A 17,612-nucleotide genomic window follows, 5' to 3' on the forward strand; every position below is an offset into this window, starting at 1 on the left:
AGAGACCTGGATGCAAGTTCTGAATCTTTCACTGACCAGTTGTTTAACCCAAGGCAAGTGACTTGAGGCAAGAACTGAGGTGGTCGGATTAAAGCACCACTAGTTCCGACAGTCTGTGTGTTTTATTTCCTTATCCATTCATTCATCCATACCTTCGACATTTATGTTTTGAGATTTATGTTTATGATTATGTTTTGAGATACTATGCATTAGGCATTGAGGTAGGTGCTAGGGGTATGAAGAGGAACAAGATGACAGGCAAGTTACTTGCTTTGAGGACCTTTACATTCTAGCAGAATCCAATATCCAGACATAGGATAATTAATCATGATGCTAAATGGAATTAATTAGTGGTGTAATGCCATGGACAGAGGAACGCTTTGGAGCCAGATGAACTTGGGTTTTCATCTCAGCTCTGCTACTGACTCTGTGTGGCCTTGGGTGAGTCACTTCACCTAGAAAGTGTCAAGATCCTCTTCTGTAAGGAAGGGGCATCTCCCACTATTGTTGTAACTAACAGGTGAGGTAAAGCCCCTAGAAGGCAAGCACATACTGGAAGCTCAGTTTGTATTAGTTCTTTTCTTTCTACCTTCCCCCACCATCCCTCCTCTTCCCAGGGCAAAGTAGAACATAGGCCTGAAAACAGCTTGTTTCTCAACTAAGCTTTGGACTGACCTGGAACAATGAGAATGGGATGTATATTTATCACCCTAAAAGTTCTATCAGGTACTGAGTAGAATCATGAAAATGTATCCAACTGTTGTGACATATTCATTTAAATTATCAAAGAGAAGCAGTTGGTATTTGGCTTTATAAAAAGCAGATGCACCTGTGGTAGATTCATGTCAATGCATGGCAAAACCACTACAATATTGTAAAGTAATTAGCCTCCAATTAAAATAAATACATTTATATTAAAAAATAAATTTGAAAAATAAATATAAAGCAGATGCTTTAAAACAGGTATGCTGTTTAGTCGCTTAGTTGTGTCTGACTCTGTGCAACCCCATGGACTGTAGCCTGCCAGGCTCCTTTGTCCATGGAATTCTCCAGGCAAGAATACTGGAGTGGGTTGCCATTTCCTTCTCCGTTAAAACAGATATAAATGACATCATATTTCAGAAAGAAAATTCCCACAGGTTCAGTATGTGGTTCTTGCATAAACTTGATGAGAAACCATCCCAATAACTTACCCACTGGTATATTAAGATGGTGAAACATGAGCAATTTTTCATTTGTTTAGAGCAGCATAACCATGGTTTTTTTAATTAAAAAGCAAATTTTAGTTTATACTTATTTACTACTGTAATCATTCATTCATTTATTTATTTACTCATTTAACAAATATTTGAGTACCTACTATGTATCAAGCACTAATATTTGTTTCCTCCTTGTTGTGATCATTTAGAGCAAATGTTGTCACCGCACTGGATATATCTTCTGATATATCAGATGATCCAGTTTTAGTTAATTCAAAAGAGTTTCTTCTTAGGCAGTCCTATGTTTTTTGAATTAGTGGGATTTTTTAAAATTGAATTTTACTCATATAAATATTCATATTCGGTATATTTTCATGAAGGATGTTGTCCTGAAACTGAGAAAATCCTTTTCTATCAAATGGTAGAATCCAAAGTCTGCTAACTTTGAATGAGTCCAGAAGTTAACCAAGGGCACTTTTTGCACCATTAAAATAGCTCTGCTAAAAAAAAACTTTTCTGTTTAATTTGTCAGCTTTTAATATCTTAGGATATTGAACAAAATAATAAATATCATAGTATGGAGGAAAGCCATTATTTCAAGCTCTTATTTGTTACTTCTGCAAAACCTATTTTTTTCAAAGCAACTTTTATTGTTAATATATATGATGCAGAAAATGAAGGAAGGAAGAAAAAGAAGGTGGGAGGAAGGAAGGAAGTCAAATGTTATTTGTAGACAGAATACGGGTAATGTAATCCAGGAAGTGCTTCTTCCATGGTTGGCAACCTTGGCTTATCATTAACCTGTACTTTAATCACTGACCTAATGCAATGATTGGAGAGGAAAATGGCAACCCACTCCAGTGTTCTTGCCTGGAGAATCCCAGGGACAGAGGAGCCTGGTGGGCTGCTGTCTATGGGGTCGCACAGAGTCAGACACAGCTGAAGCAACTTAGCATGCATAGCATGCAATGCAATGATGGGAGCAGGAAATAGTCTTAAACTAGGTTTTACCAAATTACTCAGGAATATACATTTAATAAAATGAAGTTCTGTAGCCTGAGCATATGTGTGCCCATTTATAAAGAGTAGCTTTGTGCTGCATGTATCATCTATAGTTACATCCCCTCTCTGAGGCTTTTCATTGATTTTCTCATTTAGTCTTAAGTAACAGTTGCCACTTCATATTGTCAAATGGGTTGTGACTTTGTTATCTTTATAGGTTGGGTTTGTGTTCCCTTGAAAATATTTTACTTTTAATCAAGAAAATTAATGAAAATCAAGGATCCTGAAAAAAAATAAGACTTCTCAGTGGAGACATATGATTAAAATGAAAATATTGATGTTGAAAATCCATATCAGCTGGGTTGTCATAACTATTTATACCCTCCCACTGTGGATCTACCTGTTTCTCAACTTTTAAAAAGACAACGTCTCTCTAAACAGAGCCATATCTCACATCCTTTCAGTTTTTATCTCTTCTGAATAAAATTAATCAAACTATGCAGGAAAAGAACGTTTTCACAAATCTAGTCTCAGGGAGTATCACATAAGCATCATTTGTCTTCTCACCTCCTCCTCCCTCCACCTCCTCCCCATCTTGGCTGGAAATAAATATTGGCTTCCAGGATTTCACAAAGACGTCTTCAAATTAGCAAGCTTGACTCATGTGAGGTATACTCCATCATGAGAGCCAGCATGTATCCTACAGGCAGAAACCTCCTACCATTGCCAAAGGCAGAAAATCCTCCATCTTCTGCCTTTGTGGAACCACAGAGAATTTCAATTAGAGAATCCGTGAGACCAAGATAAATACAAAGGTGCCCACAGATGTAAGCTAACACGGGGCTTAAAAACAGCTAAATGTAGGCTTTGCCTGCAGTGATGCTGAAAATACCCGTATGAAGAGTCAATAATTTAGCAAATACATTCTCAAGCACCTTTTTAGAACTGTTAGGCCAACTATCTGGCTGAAATTTTCATTCTTCTTTTAAACGGCTTGATACTATGTAAGTCCCATTTTATTATTTAATCGTTTATTGTAAATTAGCATGCAAGAAATTATTTGAACCTATACATGTTCAGAAATCTTAGGAAAAATGCTGTTTTTTCCATTTAACATCTGATCATTCAGGTTCCTTCAATAGAAATTGAGCACTTAGTATGTACTAGGCCCTGTGGGACATCAATGATAGGTATTAGAAGCCAGTGCCTGCCCATCCTGAGGGGTTTACAACTCACTGAGGAGAAAAATAAGGGAAAAAATCAGCCATCCCTTTTTTCTCAGCGGTCCAGAGAGAGCTCCCCTCAGAGGTGTCGAAGCAGAGACTCTACCCATCTGTATTGGGTGTCTTTTCCTGCATAGTTCAATTAAGTTTATTCACAAGAGATAAAACTGAAAGAATATGAAATATGGCCTTGTTTAGAGTGACAATCACTTGCTTGACTCTTTAAAAGTTGAGAGATCTGTGGATCCATAGCGGGAGGGTATAAATAGCTATGACAACCCAGCTGATACTGATTGATATTTTCTTCAACATCAATATTTTCATTTTAATCAGGTGTCTCCACTGGAAAATCTTATTCTTTTTCAAGATTCTTGATTTTCATAAATTTTCCTGACTAAAAGTAAGGAACTTGACTAAAAGTAAGGAATTTTCAAAGGAACAAAAACCCGACCTATAAAGATTAACTATGCATGTCTCTGTGTGTGTGTGTGTGTGTGTGTGTGTGTGTGTGTGTGTTGAGGTGAAATTCATATAATATAAAAGTAACCATTTTACGGTATACAATTCAGTGGCATTTAGTACATTCACAGGGTTGTACAATCACCACCTCTCTCTTGTTCTAAGACTGTATCATCACCCCAGAAGAAACCTTGTACCCATTAGTGGTCATTTCCCATTCTCCCCTTCCTCCAGCCTCTGGCAACTAACCACCTGCTTTCTATCTCAAATCTATTTGCCTATTCTGGATATTTTGTATAAATGGAACAATTCACTTAGCATAATGCCTTTTAAGGTTTATCCAAGTTGTAGCATGTACCAGCACTTCTTTTCTTCTTATGGCCAATAATATTTCATTGTGTGCATATAGTACATTTTGTTTATCCAGTCATCAGTTTTCCACCTTTTTTTTCTTCGGCTGCACTTGGTTGCTGTGCGTGGGCTTTCTGTAGTTGTGGTGAGTGGGAACTACTCTCTAGTTGTGGTGTGCAGGCTTCTTATTGCGGTGGCTTCTCTTGTTGAGGAGTACAGGCTCAGTAGTTGTGGCATCCGGACTTAATTGCCCCATGGCATGTGAATCTTCCTGAACCAGATATCGAATCTCTGTCTCCTGCACTGATAGGCAGATTCCCATCCACTGGACCACCAGGGAAGTCCCTCCATCCATTTTTATGTTAACCCTGAACAACTACTGCTCTGGTTAGGCTTTTCCCACCACCTCTGAATCAGCTTGGCTCACCCTTAACCTTGAGGTTAAGAGAGCCAAAGCTTTAGGTCTTCCATCCCCATCATACTTGAGCAGCATTTCCGTGCGAGGCTCTCCTCCACCTGGCCTCATCTCCATATGCCTTTGCAGTCATTCTCCTCTGAGTCCTTTTCTCTCAGCGTTGTATGTCTGCTCCGCTGGCTGCTTCTAGAGTCAGCATACCTCCTCCACGAGTTTCTACTTCCTGGTGACTTTGACGTTGATCAGTTCCACATATACAACTCTGTGCTTAGTTCCCTCTGTGCCTTAGTTCCCTTTCTGATCCAGTCCTCCCTGGGTTTGCTGCTCCTCTGCCATGTCGTTGGCCTCCATGGGCCTGGATCTAGATGTCAGCCCCAGAATATGGCTGTTCTCTTCTGGCTGATAGATCTGCATAGCCACTTGTGTTCATTGTGGATCATTAGCCATTTTGCATTTCCTCAGTATGACGCTGGGACTCTCAGTGGAGTACCTAAGGCACCTGGCATTAGAGAATAAGCTCCATGAGATCTGCAGGGTCACACTGCTGTGAAGGTACGTCCTCTGCCTCCTACATAATCTTACTTCCACTTCACCTGAGAAATTATAGACACATACTCTTACTGCACATTTTCCCACTGATCAGACAAGTCTTTCGATGTTTATAAGGCCTCTTCAGGATTTCTCTGCTTAATTGGAAAGGCAGAAGCAGGAATATACAAAGCAATTATTTTAATTCTTGAGGAGTTTTGTTCTTGTCTTGAAACCTTCTGAATGCTTCAGAAAAGTAGGGTAATGAGACTGTTTCTCTTCTGCTGGATTGGAGGGATAGACTGTGTCATAGCAACAAGTGGAAATGAATATGAGAAACATTAACACTCAATTTCTGACATGCACAAAATAATTTTTTAAAATTGAGATGAACCAAATGGCTGATTTTTGCCCTATATGCAGGAAAGATGAGGGAAAATAGTTGATTCTGTTCCTATAATGCAGTTATTTAAAGAACACTGTTTTGAGGTAGGGGGAAGAGCCAATTTGTACCACTATAAGGGTTTTCACTGGTTCACAGAGCAAAATGGAAAGACCTTCAGAATCTTCAATCTGGTAATGAATGATTAATTGCAGAGAAGACCTATGTGCGGAGTGTATAGATATTCAGACATACACATTTGCACAGCTCATTCCGATCACATCAGAACAGGCCAGAAGTATGCAGCAGTTGCTACATATAGCTCCCATACTCTCATGCTAAAATAAGTTATTATTATTGTTTGCCTTCTGTTCGTTTAGTATTATGTTGTAGTTTTTGAAGGCTCAAGGCTGTATACATAGAATTTTAAAAATATGGTATAGCCAATGAAAATGCTGATGGAGAAGCAAATATAAGATTACAAGAAACGGAGCCAAGAGGAAGTGGGCTGAGGAAAGAAAGTAAACAGTGGATCATGGAAATAATATTGAATGATATTGAGTCAAGTACTAAAGTCATTTGCTTCTGAGCTGGCTTAGGCACAAGCCAGACTAAACTCTTGCTGAAGCCAGGTCTTATAGCTCTTCTCATCAGCCCCTGTTGTGATGGTTGGAGGATTAGAATCTGAGGTGCAGTCTTTAGTAGCCCAGCTCTTTTCATTGCTAGTTCTTCCTCTGCCCCCTATCCTGTAGGAAGCTCTGCTTGTGAAAGGCTGGTAGGAGGGAGAGAGGGACAAATAGGAATTTGGTTCGGGTGTTTTCTTAGACCAGGAAAATTATTTTGTTTGGAGCATTGTCTACCTCCACAGCTTCTTGGTCCCCTTCAGACATTTTTGGATTTCATTTTATTCAGTTTTCCTGGAAGCAGAAACATGACACTTCAACTTTTTCTGATTTGACTGTGTGTCCTAGAATGAAAGTTCTGAGATATAGCTAGTATAGCAGCTTACATTTTCTACTTGATTTAGGTAAACATAATTGTTCATGGAAAAGTTTTGAAGGAAAAATAGATTACATAGAAAATGGCTTAACTTGGCGTAGCATGAAATATTTGAGTCAGTGAAAAGAATTTTTATAATCCTGGTAAGGTAAGATAGATAAATTTGGCATGCACCCCCATGTAATAATTCCTCTAAGGGCTTAGATTGGCATATTCTCCATCATATATTTATTTCAAAACTTGTCTCTAGTGATAGCTATTTTTCAGGACCTACTCTATGGCAATACAGTGACATTTATCCCTTAAGATTATAGTGTCACATACAGCAGCTCAACCTGCAGAATTGAGTGAGAAAACCCCAGCTTATCCTAGTGACTAACAGCATAATATGATCTGCCACATTCAGGATGGGCTTGTCAACTGTCAGGTCTAAGGTAGTGAGAGGAGACACCCTCACGACTCAGCACAGATGTCTGTAACCACCTGTTGAAGGCTGGATGACTTATTCTTGAAGCAGAGTGTGCCCTATTAGTACTTATGCCAGGCCCACCCATGCTTAGTTGGATCATCTCATTATAAGAAGAGCATTTGGGCCTCCAAGACAGGTCCTTGCACATCCATACCCTCACCAAACCAATCTCACCACACAGCTTCCTCTTTGAAATGTGATTCTGAAGATGAAGTTAGGCCTGTCTGCTATTACTGTCACTGCTCCATGCACTGCTCCATTTTTGTTTGGAAGGTTTAGGAGGCGGATCCATGAACGACTATAATTGCTTTTAAGAAATTATTTATTTAACACATCAGGGCTTCTGTGTGCTTGAGGTATTATTGCCTCCTTCAGAGTAGGCAACTTTAGTAGGTCATGGACTGACTTCACTGAGGCCACCAGTCCTCAAAATATTTTTTGACATCTTCTTTAGGAAAGGGTCCCTGAGAGCTCAATTGGTAAAGAATCCGCCTCTCAATGCAGGAGACCCCGGTTTGATCTGCTGGAGAAGGAATAGGCAACTCACTCCAGTATTCTTGGCCTTCCCTTGTGGCTCAGCTGGTAAAGAATCTGCCTGCAATGTGGGAGACCTGGGTTTGATCCCTGGGTTGGGAAGATCCCCTGGAGAAGAAGCCTTAAGGGCATATGGTCAGTTTCACAGTCTGCAAGTTGTTGGTGTTCAGCCCATTGATCATCAGTGATACAGATGGAGAATTAGAGAAGGACCTGAGAGGTTAGGATGCATGAGCCAGGTGATTGGTGCGTGTCTGGAAGAGTGAGTGCAGTCACTAGAATGATACAGGTGAAGGTTTTAATCTTGGTTTCGACGTTGACTGTGTGCTTCTGGCAGGTCCTTTAACAGCACAACCTGTTCCCTTATTTTGAGGTGGGTATAATTGTACCTATTCTGCAGGACTGTTGTGAAGGGGTATGCTGACACATGAGTACACGATAGCTGTTGTTATTGGCACATCATTAGAGTGTGGTTGAGCAGTACAGGTAAACGTCCAGGGCCATTCTTCCTGTCAAGGCAAACTGGATTCGGGGTAAATATCTGTAAGTCTTCCGGAACCAAACTGTTGAGTGGGGAGGCTGCTTAAGCTGCATTATACCATTTGGGATCCATTTGGGGTAAGAGGATAAAAGGAGCTGTGTATTTCTTGTGACGCTTAAACTGGTTTTACATAGACTTTCCAGAGAGGCATTCCAGAAATGTTTTAAGTAATGTCAGAATCACTGATGGTACCCAACACAGTTTTGGCTGTATACATTCTGATTGATATTTATTTACAAATTTGAAGTCTGCCACTGCTTTCCATTCACCCTTCTGAGAGAGCGTAAGGGAGGTGATGAGTTGTTTGAAACAAGACTGCTGGGCGGGACAAGTGCCCTGGCCTTTTCTGTCTGGACAGTCAGTCCTTGAGTGATCGCAGCGTTGCTTCATCAGAACACCTTTGACTGACAGAAGCAGAACCCACCTGAAACATTTTCATCCAGGTGCTCTGACCCAGAAGAGTTATTTCTGGCGGTCGCTGGGCATCAAGAAAATGGACTCTTGAGACTCGGAGTTTGAAGGACAGGCAGAGGCCTGTTAGGGGAGCCTCTTGTGAGGCTCTTGCCAGTGGCTCTGCCCTTAGAACCCTCTGGCTGCCTTATTGTTGGGGCTGTTGTGGTCGTGCTATAGATTTTACTCACTGCAGGAAACGATTGGCAGGTGCTCCTTCTCGACTGCCACTGGCCCCAGTTCTTGCCCCAGGGTAAGCTTTTGGGGGCTCCCTTGCAAGAAACTCAGCTCTGCAGGGTTGTTTTTTTTTTTTTTTTGCCCTTTTCCTCCTATACTTAAGCAAATGTGAAATACTGCTTGCGTTTCTCCAGTGATTTTTACTGATAAAGTCAAGCAGTTAGGAATTAACAAAAAGCACCCAGAGGCAAATTGCAAAGTTATGGGGCAGTTGTTTCAATGCACAGCTTTGGGGTCAACAAGCTTGGGTTTGGATTTCTTCTCCAGTAGGTATTAGCTCTTTCTCTTCTCTGAGTCCATTTCCACATCTGCCTATTGTAGTTAATAATTTCTACCTTTAATGAATTGTTGACAGGATTCAGAGAGATTGTGAATACAGAGTACAGTGCCTGAAACACAGTAGGCCCTCAAGAAATGGCAGCTGCTATTGCTGTTCTTCAGTAAAATGAGCCTATAAAGATGGTCCTTCCAATTCTTTACTGGAAGAGAGATGGAGCCCTGCGTGACGTTAATTCCCTTTAGTGATCCATTTCTGAAGTCTTTTACCAACAAAGGTCTGTCTAGTCAAAGCTATGGTTTTTCCAGTAGTCATGTATGGATGTGAGAGTTGGACTATAAAGAAAGCTGAGCGCCGAAGAAGAATTGATGCTTTTGAACTGTGGTGTTAGAGAAGACTCTTGAGAGTCCCTTGGACTGCAAGGAGATCCAACCAGTCCATCCTAAAGGAAATCAGTCCTGAATATTCATTGGAAGGACTGATGCTGAAGCTGAAACTCCAGTCTTTTCCAACGTGATGTGAAGAACTCACTCACTGGAAAAGACCGTGATGCTGGGAAAGATTGAAGGCGGGAGGAGAAGGGAATGACAGAGAATGAGATGGTTGGATGGCGTCACTGGCATGATGGACATGAATTGGAGTCGGATCTGGGAGTTGGTGATGGACAGGGAAGCCTGGTGTGCTACAGTCCATGGGGTTGCAAAGAGTCAGATACAACTGAGCAACTGAACTGAACTGAACAGGGAGGCTGCTTCACTCACTCCCTCTCATCTTTATCTATTTTTCTTCTCCCTTCTGCGAAAACGTTAAAATCCTCACCCTTGCCCCTGTTCATCACAGGTGGTGGGCATTTGGGTCCACTGGTGATAAAGTGAGAGTTAATTACATCTATGGATATGTCCTGGACTAGACTTCCTACTTTCAATATCTTGTTTCATAGCAAAGGCCATTTCAACGGTTCCACCTAGAACTTTTTAACAGTGATGCACTCAGGTAATCTTTCTGTTTTACTTACATTAGAAACCAGGAAGGGTCAGGTTGCAGGGCAAATCTAGTTACCCAATTCTCTGAAGTCCTTTCTGTCACCCTTGGGTTAACCTTTGTGGAAAAGGAGAAAGGTCATTAAAATCAGTTGTGATTGCCCAATTTCTCAAGCCAATGAATGTTAACTTTTGTACGTGAGTGTGCCTTTGATCCTTGGATTTGTCGCCTCTGTAATGAAGTTTCATTTCCCTCTGAAGGAAAATTTACTTTTATTTGTAGCTCCAGTGTCACAGGAACTTCTACATTTTGCCTCTTGGTATTTTAGTGGTCCACATGTCTCTGAATGGATGGACCTTAAACCACCATTTTGAATTACTCGATGGCCCATTTTGTCCCCCTTCTTGCTTCTTGGCACAGCTTCAGGCCCAGAGCTGGGATAAGTCCCTCTTTAAAGAGGACCAGAGTAAGCTGACCTCACCTAAGGTCAGGGTACACCAGCCTTGGGTCAGAGGGATGTGTAGAGTGTTATGCTACACAAGAACTCAGACTGGGGGCTTCCCTGGTAACCAAGTGGTTAAGCCTCCGAGCTGCCAGTAGAGGGAGTGCGGGTTCGATCCCTGGTCAAGGAACTAAGATCCCACATGCCATGCAGTGTGCCCCCCCCCAAAAAAAAACCTCAGGCTGAAAAGCTTAATGACCAGGACCAGAAAGGGCCTGAAGGGGCCAGAAAAAGCTGTTGCTGTGGCCTACCCCTCCTTATCCTTGACTCAGTGGCATCTTCTCTGAGGAGCCTGAATCCTCCTGCCCTAAACCCAGTCTGAGTTAAGACCCTCGGCACATAGGTGTCCCTCTGGCACATCTCCAGTGAGCATGTTTTATCTAATCTTCCACTAGAAGACAAGCCCTATGTCTTCTCTATATATCCTCACTGTTTAGTTGTACCTGCCATAGAATTGACTCTCCATACTGTTGAAGACTGTTGAATTCAATAAATGAACCAGCAAAACATACTTGTTGGTAACAAACCTGAGTACCAGATCCAGCTTGCTCATGGTATATGTGTCTGCCTTTGGACAGGTATACTTTACCTCTGTGTTTCATTTCTTCCTTCTTTGAAATGGTGAAATTAATGCTTCCCCTGCCGACCTCATAGGGTTGTTGTGAGCCTCCAATAAGCAAACACACATGAAATATATTTGAAGATTGTGAGGCGCCCTCCATTGACTAGGTATTAATGTAGAAAAGTGCTTCCCAAGTGGCTCGGTGGTAAAGAATCTGCTTGCCAATGCAGGAGATGCAGGTTTGTTCCCTGGGTTGGGAAGATCCCCTGGAGAAGGGAAAGGCTACCCACTCCAGTATTCTGGCCTGGAGAATTCCATGGACTGTATAGTCCATGGGGTCGCAAAGAGTCAGACATGATTGAGTGACTTTCACTTCACTTCACTTCACTTGGGGAAGATCTTCTGGAGAAGGAAATGGCAACCCATTCCAGTATTCTTGCCTTGGTGGGCTGCAGCCCATGGAGTCAAAAAAAGTCAGAGACAACTTAGGGACTAAACAACAAAAATGTAGAAAAGTAGATCAGACATGGAGGGAAGTTTTACCTTGAATAAATGGCATTATGTGTTGGCTAATTAGCACAGCATTACTGGACTCTATGAACACACAGCTTTGAGCAGCTTCCTGAGTATCTCTCTCTCTACACATCTCTCCAGAAATAGTACTTTAAAAAAATTGGGGACTTCTCTGGTGATCCAGTGGTTAAGACTTCACCTTCCAATGCAGGAGGGGTGCAGGTTCAATCCCTGGTCAGGGAGTTAAGATCCCACATACTTGCAGCCAAAAAACCAAAACATGACACAGAAGAATACTGTAGCAAATTTAATAAAAACTTAAAAAGTGGTCCACATAAAAAACATCTTTAAATTCCTTTTTTCCTTAAGCAAATCCACCTATTCCCACAAACTTCTATTTTTAAACAAGCCATTCCACAGTGTTGAATAAACTGCTTGGCCCTGCTTAAGGAGATACTTTGGGGGATTTGTAGCATCAGTTTAAATTAATGAAAAGTCTCAGTGACAGACTTTTAAAATAAATGAAGCTTTATTACATTCAAACACATATAACAACACCACTGGGAATATAACTTGAAGAAATCCTGCATCAGAGAATCAAAGTGAACAAATAGGGATCGTTGATAATGAGGCTATTGTTGTAAGAATGTCCTGCTGAAGACCAACATCCTCAAACTGGCTAACGTACCCCTGATGAAACCCATTAATTTTAGAAACTCTTTCCCTGCTCTTCATAGATTTGAAGAAAGTCCAATTAAAACCCCCTTCGCATGGCTTCTGGATAACCCAGCTTTTCTAAACCTCAGTGGATGGCATTTAGCAGGAGTGCTCTGTGCTCTGGTTATGACAAATAATGATCCCGAACCGCAAACACCCTCTGGCCCCTATGGTGATCAGCTTGGTCAGGTTTGCCCAAGACTTTCTAATTTGGGCACAAAATGTCCCAAGTCCTGGGAAATTTCTCAGTCTCAGGCAAAATGGGACAATTGGTCATCTCCTGGTACCTATGCCCTTAAGAAGCATAGGGAAAAGGTGCCACCATAGGAGGTTTACACTGGATGTTTGAAGTGTTGCTGGGGAATTGCAGATCTGTTGGGCTTTCAGCCTTCATGGTTTACCTTCTCTTACCTTTTCTTCCCTGAGGCATTCTGAAACCTTCTCTCTTCCCTTTGCCCCTCTAATTCTTGTCTGAGTGTGCAGTGAAACTTGAGAAAGTAGGACTGAGTGGAGGGGGCATAGCCCAGGGGTAGAGCATTTGACTGCAGAAAGTAGGACTGAAACAGTGAAAGTTTTAATGATAAGAATGGCTAACATTTCTATAGTGCTTATCATGTGTGCATTAAGTTAACTCTCACCACGGCCTTCTGATCTGGACGTGATTGTTGTTGCTCAGTCGCTCAGTTGTGTCCAACTCTTTGCGACCTCATGGACTGCAGCATGCCAGGCTTCCCTGTCCTTCATCATCTCCCAGAGCTTGCTCAAACTCATGTCCATTGAGTCGGTGATGCCATCCAACCATCTCATCTTCTGTCATCCCCTTCTCCTCCTGCCTTTAATCTTTCCCAGCATATAGGTCTTTTCCAACAAGTCAGTTCTTCACATCAGGTGGCCAAAATATTGGAGCTTCAGCTTCAGCATCAGTCCTTCCAATGAATATTCAAGACTGATTTCCTTTAGGATTGACTGGTTGGATCTCCTTGCTGTCCAAGGGACTCTCAAGAGTCTTCTCCAGCACCACAGTTCAAAAGCATCAATTCTTCGGTGCTCAGCCTTTTTTATTGTCCAGCTCTCACATCCATACATGACTACTGGAAAAACCATAGCTTTGACTATACAGACCTTTGTAGGCAAAGTAATGTCTCTGCTTTTTAATACTGTCTAGGTTTGTCATTGCTTTTCTTCCAAGGAGCAAACATCTTTTAATTTTGTGGCTACAGTCACCATCCACAGTGATTTTGGAGCCAAAGAAAATAAAGTCTGTCACTGTTTCCCCATCTTTTTGCCATGGAGTGAAGGGACTGAATGCCATGATCTTCATTTTTTGAATGTTGATGTTTAAGCCAGCTTTTCCACTTTCCTCTTTCACCTTCATCAAGAGGCACTTTAATCCTTTTTGCTTTCTGCCATAAGGGTGGTGTCATCTGCATATCTAATGTTATTGATATTTCTCCCTGCAATCTTGATTCCAGCTTGTGCTTCATCCAGCCCAGCATTTCACATGATGTACTCTGCATATAAGTTAAATAAGCAGGGTGATAATATACAGCCTTGACATACTCCTTTCCCAATTTCGGAACCAGTCTGTTGTTCCATGTCTGGTTCTAACTGTTGCTTCTTGACCTGCATACAGATTTCTCAGGAGGCAGGTAAGGTGGTCTGGTATTCCCATCTCTTGAAGAATTTTCCACAGTTTGTTGTGATCCACACAAAGGCTTTAGTGTAGTCAATGAAGCAGAAGTAGATGTTTTTCTGGAATTCTCTTGCTTTTTCTATGATCCAATGGATGTTGGCAATTTGATCTCTGGTTCCTCTGCCTTTTCTAAATCCAGCTTGAACATCTGGAAGTTCTCAGTTCATGTACTGTTGAAGCCTAGCTTGGAGAATTTTGAGCATTACTTTGCTAGCGTGTGAGATGAGTGCAATTGTGTGGTAGTTTGAACATTCTTTGGCATTGCCCTTCTTTGGGATTAGAATGAAAACTGACCTTTTCTGTTCCCGTGGTCACTATTGAGTTTTCCAAATTTGCTGGCATATTGAGTGCAACACTTTCACAGCATCATCTTTTAGGATTTAGGAAATAGCTCAGCTGGAATTCCATCACCTCCACTAGCTTTGTTCATAGTAATGCTTCCTAAGGCCCACTTGACTTCACACTCCAAGATGTCTGGCTCTAGGTGAGTGATCACACCATCATGGTTATCTAGGTCATTAAGATCTTTTTTGTATAGTTTTTCTGTGTATTCTTGCCACCTCTTCTTAATATTTTCTGTTTCTGTTAGATCCTTACTGTTTCTGTCCTTTATTGTGCCTGTCTTTGCATGAAATGTTCCCTTGGTATCTGTAATTTTCTAGAAGAGATCTCTTCTGTTGTCTTCCTCTATTTCTTTGCATTGTTCACTGGAAAAGGCTTTCTTTTTTTTTTTTTCCCCTTTGGACTAAACTGCAGAACTTTATTGAATTTTTTGTTTCAAACTAAGTCAATGTTATAGTAGTTTCAGATGCAATATTGCAAGAATTTTAACAGCCACATTTCCAACTCAAGAACAGCCTTGGTGGTTACAGTTTGTCTTCATTTAAATCTGTGGTTGCCCTTCACCTGCTTCTGGCATTTTCATGGGCTCTGGATCCGGCAGCAGTCCCTTCCCCTCAACATCAGGACCATGCTCACCACCGGTCTTTGGCTCAGGCTCAGCCAGTTCCTGTTGCTCAGCCTCCAGGGCAGGCCCTGGAAGTGCAGATGCAGATGCTCCTTCATCCTCTCTCTCTTGACGAGGTGGATCCTCTCTCTCTTGACGAGGTGGAATGTTCTTTCTTTCAATTTTTGTCTCCTCTTCAGGTTCCTCAACCTCGATAAGTGCCCTGGGATATCCACGACCAACACCTCTTCCTTTAGGCCTGTATGTTGACTTTACTCTCCGACTCATATTTCCCACCTGTTGATCTCAGCCAAACGGAAGGAAGCGAAATCTAAGATGGGATGCGCAGGGTTCGACACCCAGACCACCTCCCTCGCACACTGCACCGCAATGTGGAAAAGGCTTTCTTATCTCTCCTTGCTCTTCTTTGGACCTCTGCATTCAAATGGATATATCTTTCTTTTTCTCCTTTGCCTTTCGCTTCTCTTCTTTTCTCAGCTATTTGTAAAGCATCCTCAGACAACCATTTTGCCTTTTTGCATTTCTTTTTCTTGGGGATGGTTTTGATCATTGCCTCCTGTACAGTGTTATGAATCTCCATCCATAGTTCTTCAGGACATAATTGTTACCCTCATTTGTTGATGTGGTTGAAAGTGAAAGTCACTCAGTCATGTCCAACTCTTTGTGACCCCATGGACTGTACAGTCCGTGGAATTCTCCAGGCCAGAATACTGGAGTGGGTAGCCTTTTCCTTCTCCAGGGGATCTTCCCAACCCAGGGATCGAACTCAGGTCTCCTGCATTGCAGGCAGATTCTTTATCAGCTGAGCCACAAGGGAAGCCTCAATGATAAAGTTAAATAACAACAAAAGCCACAGCACTATTAAGAGAGATGGGATCCAAAATCAGGTAGTCTATGCTCTCTTGTCCACAACACTGCCTGTCACATGCTTGGCTTCTCTTCTTCCTGTTCTTGATGGAATCCCTGATCTAAGCTTGTTCTCCTAGTCCAGCACACTTGGGACAGGTGTTCTGTCTGCCTTTTCTTGGCCTGTGCTTCTAAAATTCTAACCTTCCCTCTGTCTCTCCCCAGTCCTGGCCCAGGAAATTGCAGTACTTTTTCTGCCTCTTGCACCATGCTTCTCAGCTTTCAGATTTTCTCAGGACTGGAAGGTGGCATCCCCTGGGAGAAAGAGCCAGTGACCTTCACCTCCCTCGGGCCAGTCCTCCATCCCATCTCGCCTACACCATGGCTCCTGTGATAACACCATTACTTATGAATGTGGAGCCCATGCAAGTAGAGAGCCCTTTAGCCCTAGACTGGAAGTCCAGCTTGGCTCTTAACTCTACCACAAACTGGTCTGTGTGACCTTGGGCAAGTCAGTGGCTGCCAGTCTTTTATTTGTACAATGGAGTTAGACAAGATGACCTCTAAAGCTCTTTGCAGCTCTAACAGTCCATGAGGGAGGGGGAGTCTGAGTGGAGGATTGCCCTAAAGCTTCCTTGATGACATTGAATATCCAATTCTTTCTCTGATGGCTTCCCAAACAGACCAAAGCGAAAGCAATTGAAAAGGAGCCCCGGGGTGTAATTATTCTCATTAGAGCAGATCCTTCGGGTATCTTTGGGGCTACAGGGGGCAGGTAGGTTGGCTGTTTGAGACGTTGTCAGAGTTCTCAGTTTCTGATATTGGAGAGTTTGGGGTGAAATTCACATAATTAAGCCTTCAAGAAATTGCCACCACCATGGCACCACACGACCCCAGTGGAGCTTCTGAGCAAAAAGAAATGGAATGCAGTGTCTGCTGCTCCAAATAATATTTGACACAACCACCCAGAATGAAAATGAGACGCCCTCAAACCACAGAGCTCTGTCAGTGTGGGGAGAGATCCATGGAGTGGAGTGCCAGGGGCTGAAGGGCAGGTCAGAGCAGAGGGATACAAAGTAGCTGAGAAAACCCAAGGGAGGGAGACAATTCTCTCTTTGCTGAGACCCTCCAGGCTAGAGAGCTAGGGTAATTTTTGACCTAGCTGTCCCTGTGTGCATTGCTGTGAGCTTTTATTAAGTATTTACGTAGCAGTTTATATTTCACCAAGTGCTTTACAATCACTTTTATTTGGCTGAGTGAAGTTTTCCTGGAATCCCATCTACTTTATGATCAGGAGAGGCACTTCTTGTTTGCTTAGCACTGCGCTGCTCACAGCTTCACACAATAGGCCCCTTGTTCCGGCAGGAGAGCAGGTGCAGAGAGTCGAGGGACCTGGAGCCACCTGCAACTACTGGGGCGGTTGGAGTAGGGGTGGTTTACACTTCAGTTCACCTTTCCTTCCCTCTGTTACTCTTGAGTGTTATTTTATTGCTGGCAACTGAGAGCAGCCATGCCAGACTCGGGCCCGCCAAGGGCAGAGCTATCCTACTATGGGCAGTGGTAGGGCCAGTGGCCCTATTCTAGTTCCTCTGGCCATGCCCACCTTGGGCGCTGTCTTCCACCAGGGGAATACTGGAACACACTTCCACCAGAGTGTGTTTCCTTCTGCTCCCCAGGGCCCTGACTTCAGCCTGCATCCTGGGGCTCTGGGACCAAGTTTAAGAGAAGGCAGCAGAAGGGGCACTTCCGCTTTCTTCAGGTCAGA

At 42.5% G+C, this 17,612-nt stretch overlaps 1 protein-coding gene across 1 annotated transcript in view; it reads left to right on the forward strand.

The window, feature by feature from the left end:
* The window catches only part of GPC3 (glypican 3), a 443,947-nt gene that overhangs the window by 300,027 nt on the left and 126,308 nt on the right, over positions 1–17,612 (forward strand). The window lies entirely within an intron of this gene.

The sequence above is a fragment of the Odocoileus virginianus genome, unplaced genomic scaffold, assembly GCF_023699985.2.
Source record: "Odocoileus virginianus isolate 20LAN1187 ecotype Illinois unplaced genomic scaffold, Ovbor_1.2 Unplaced_Contig_21, whole genome shotgun sequence".
Lineage (NCBI taxonomy): Eukaryota > Metazoa > Chordata > Mammalia > Artiodactyla > Cervidae > Odocoileus > Odocoileus virginianus.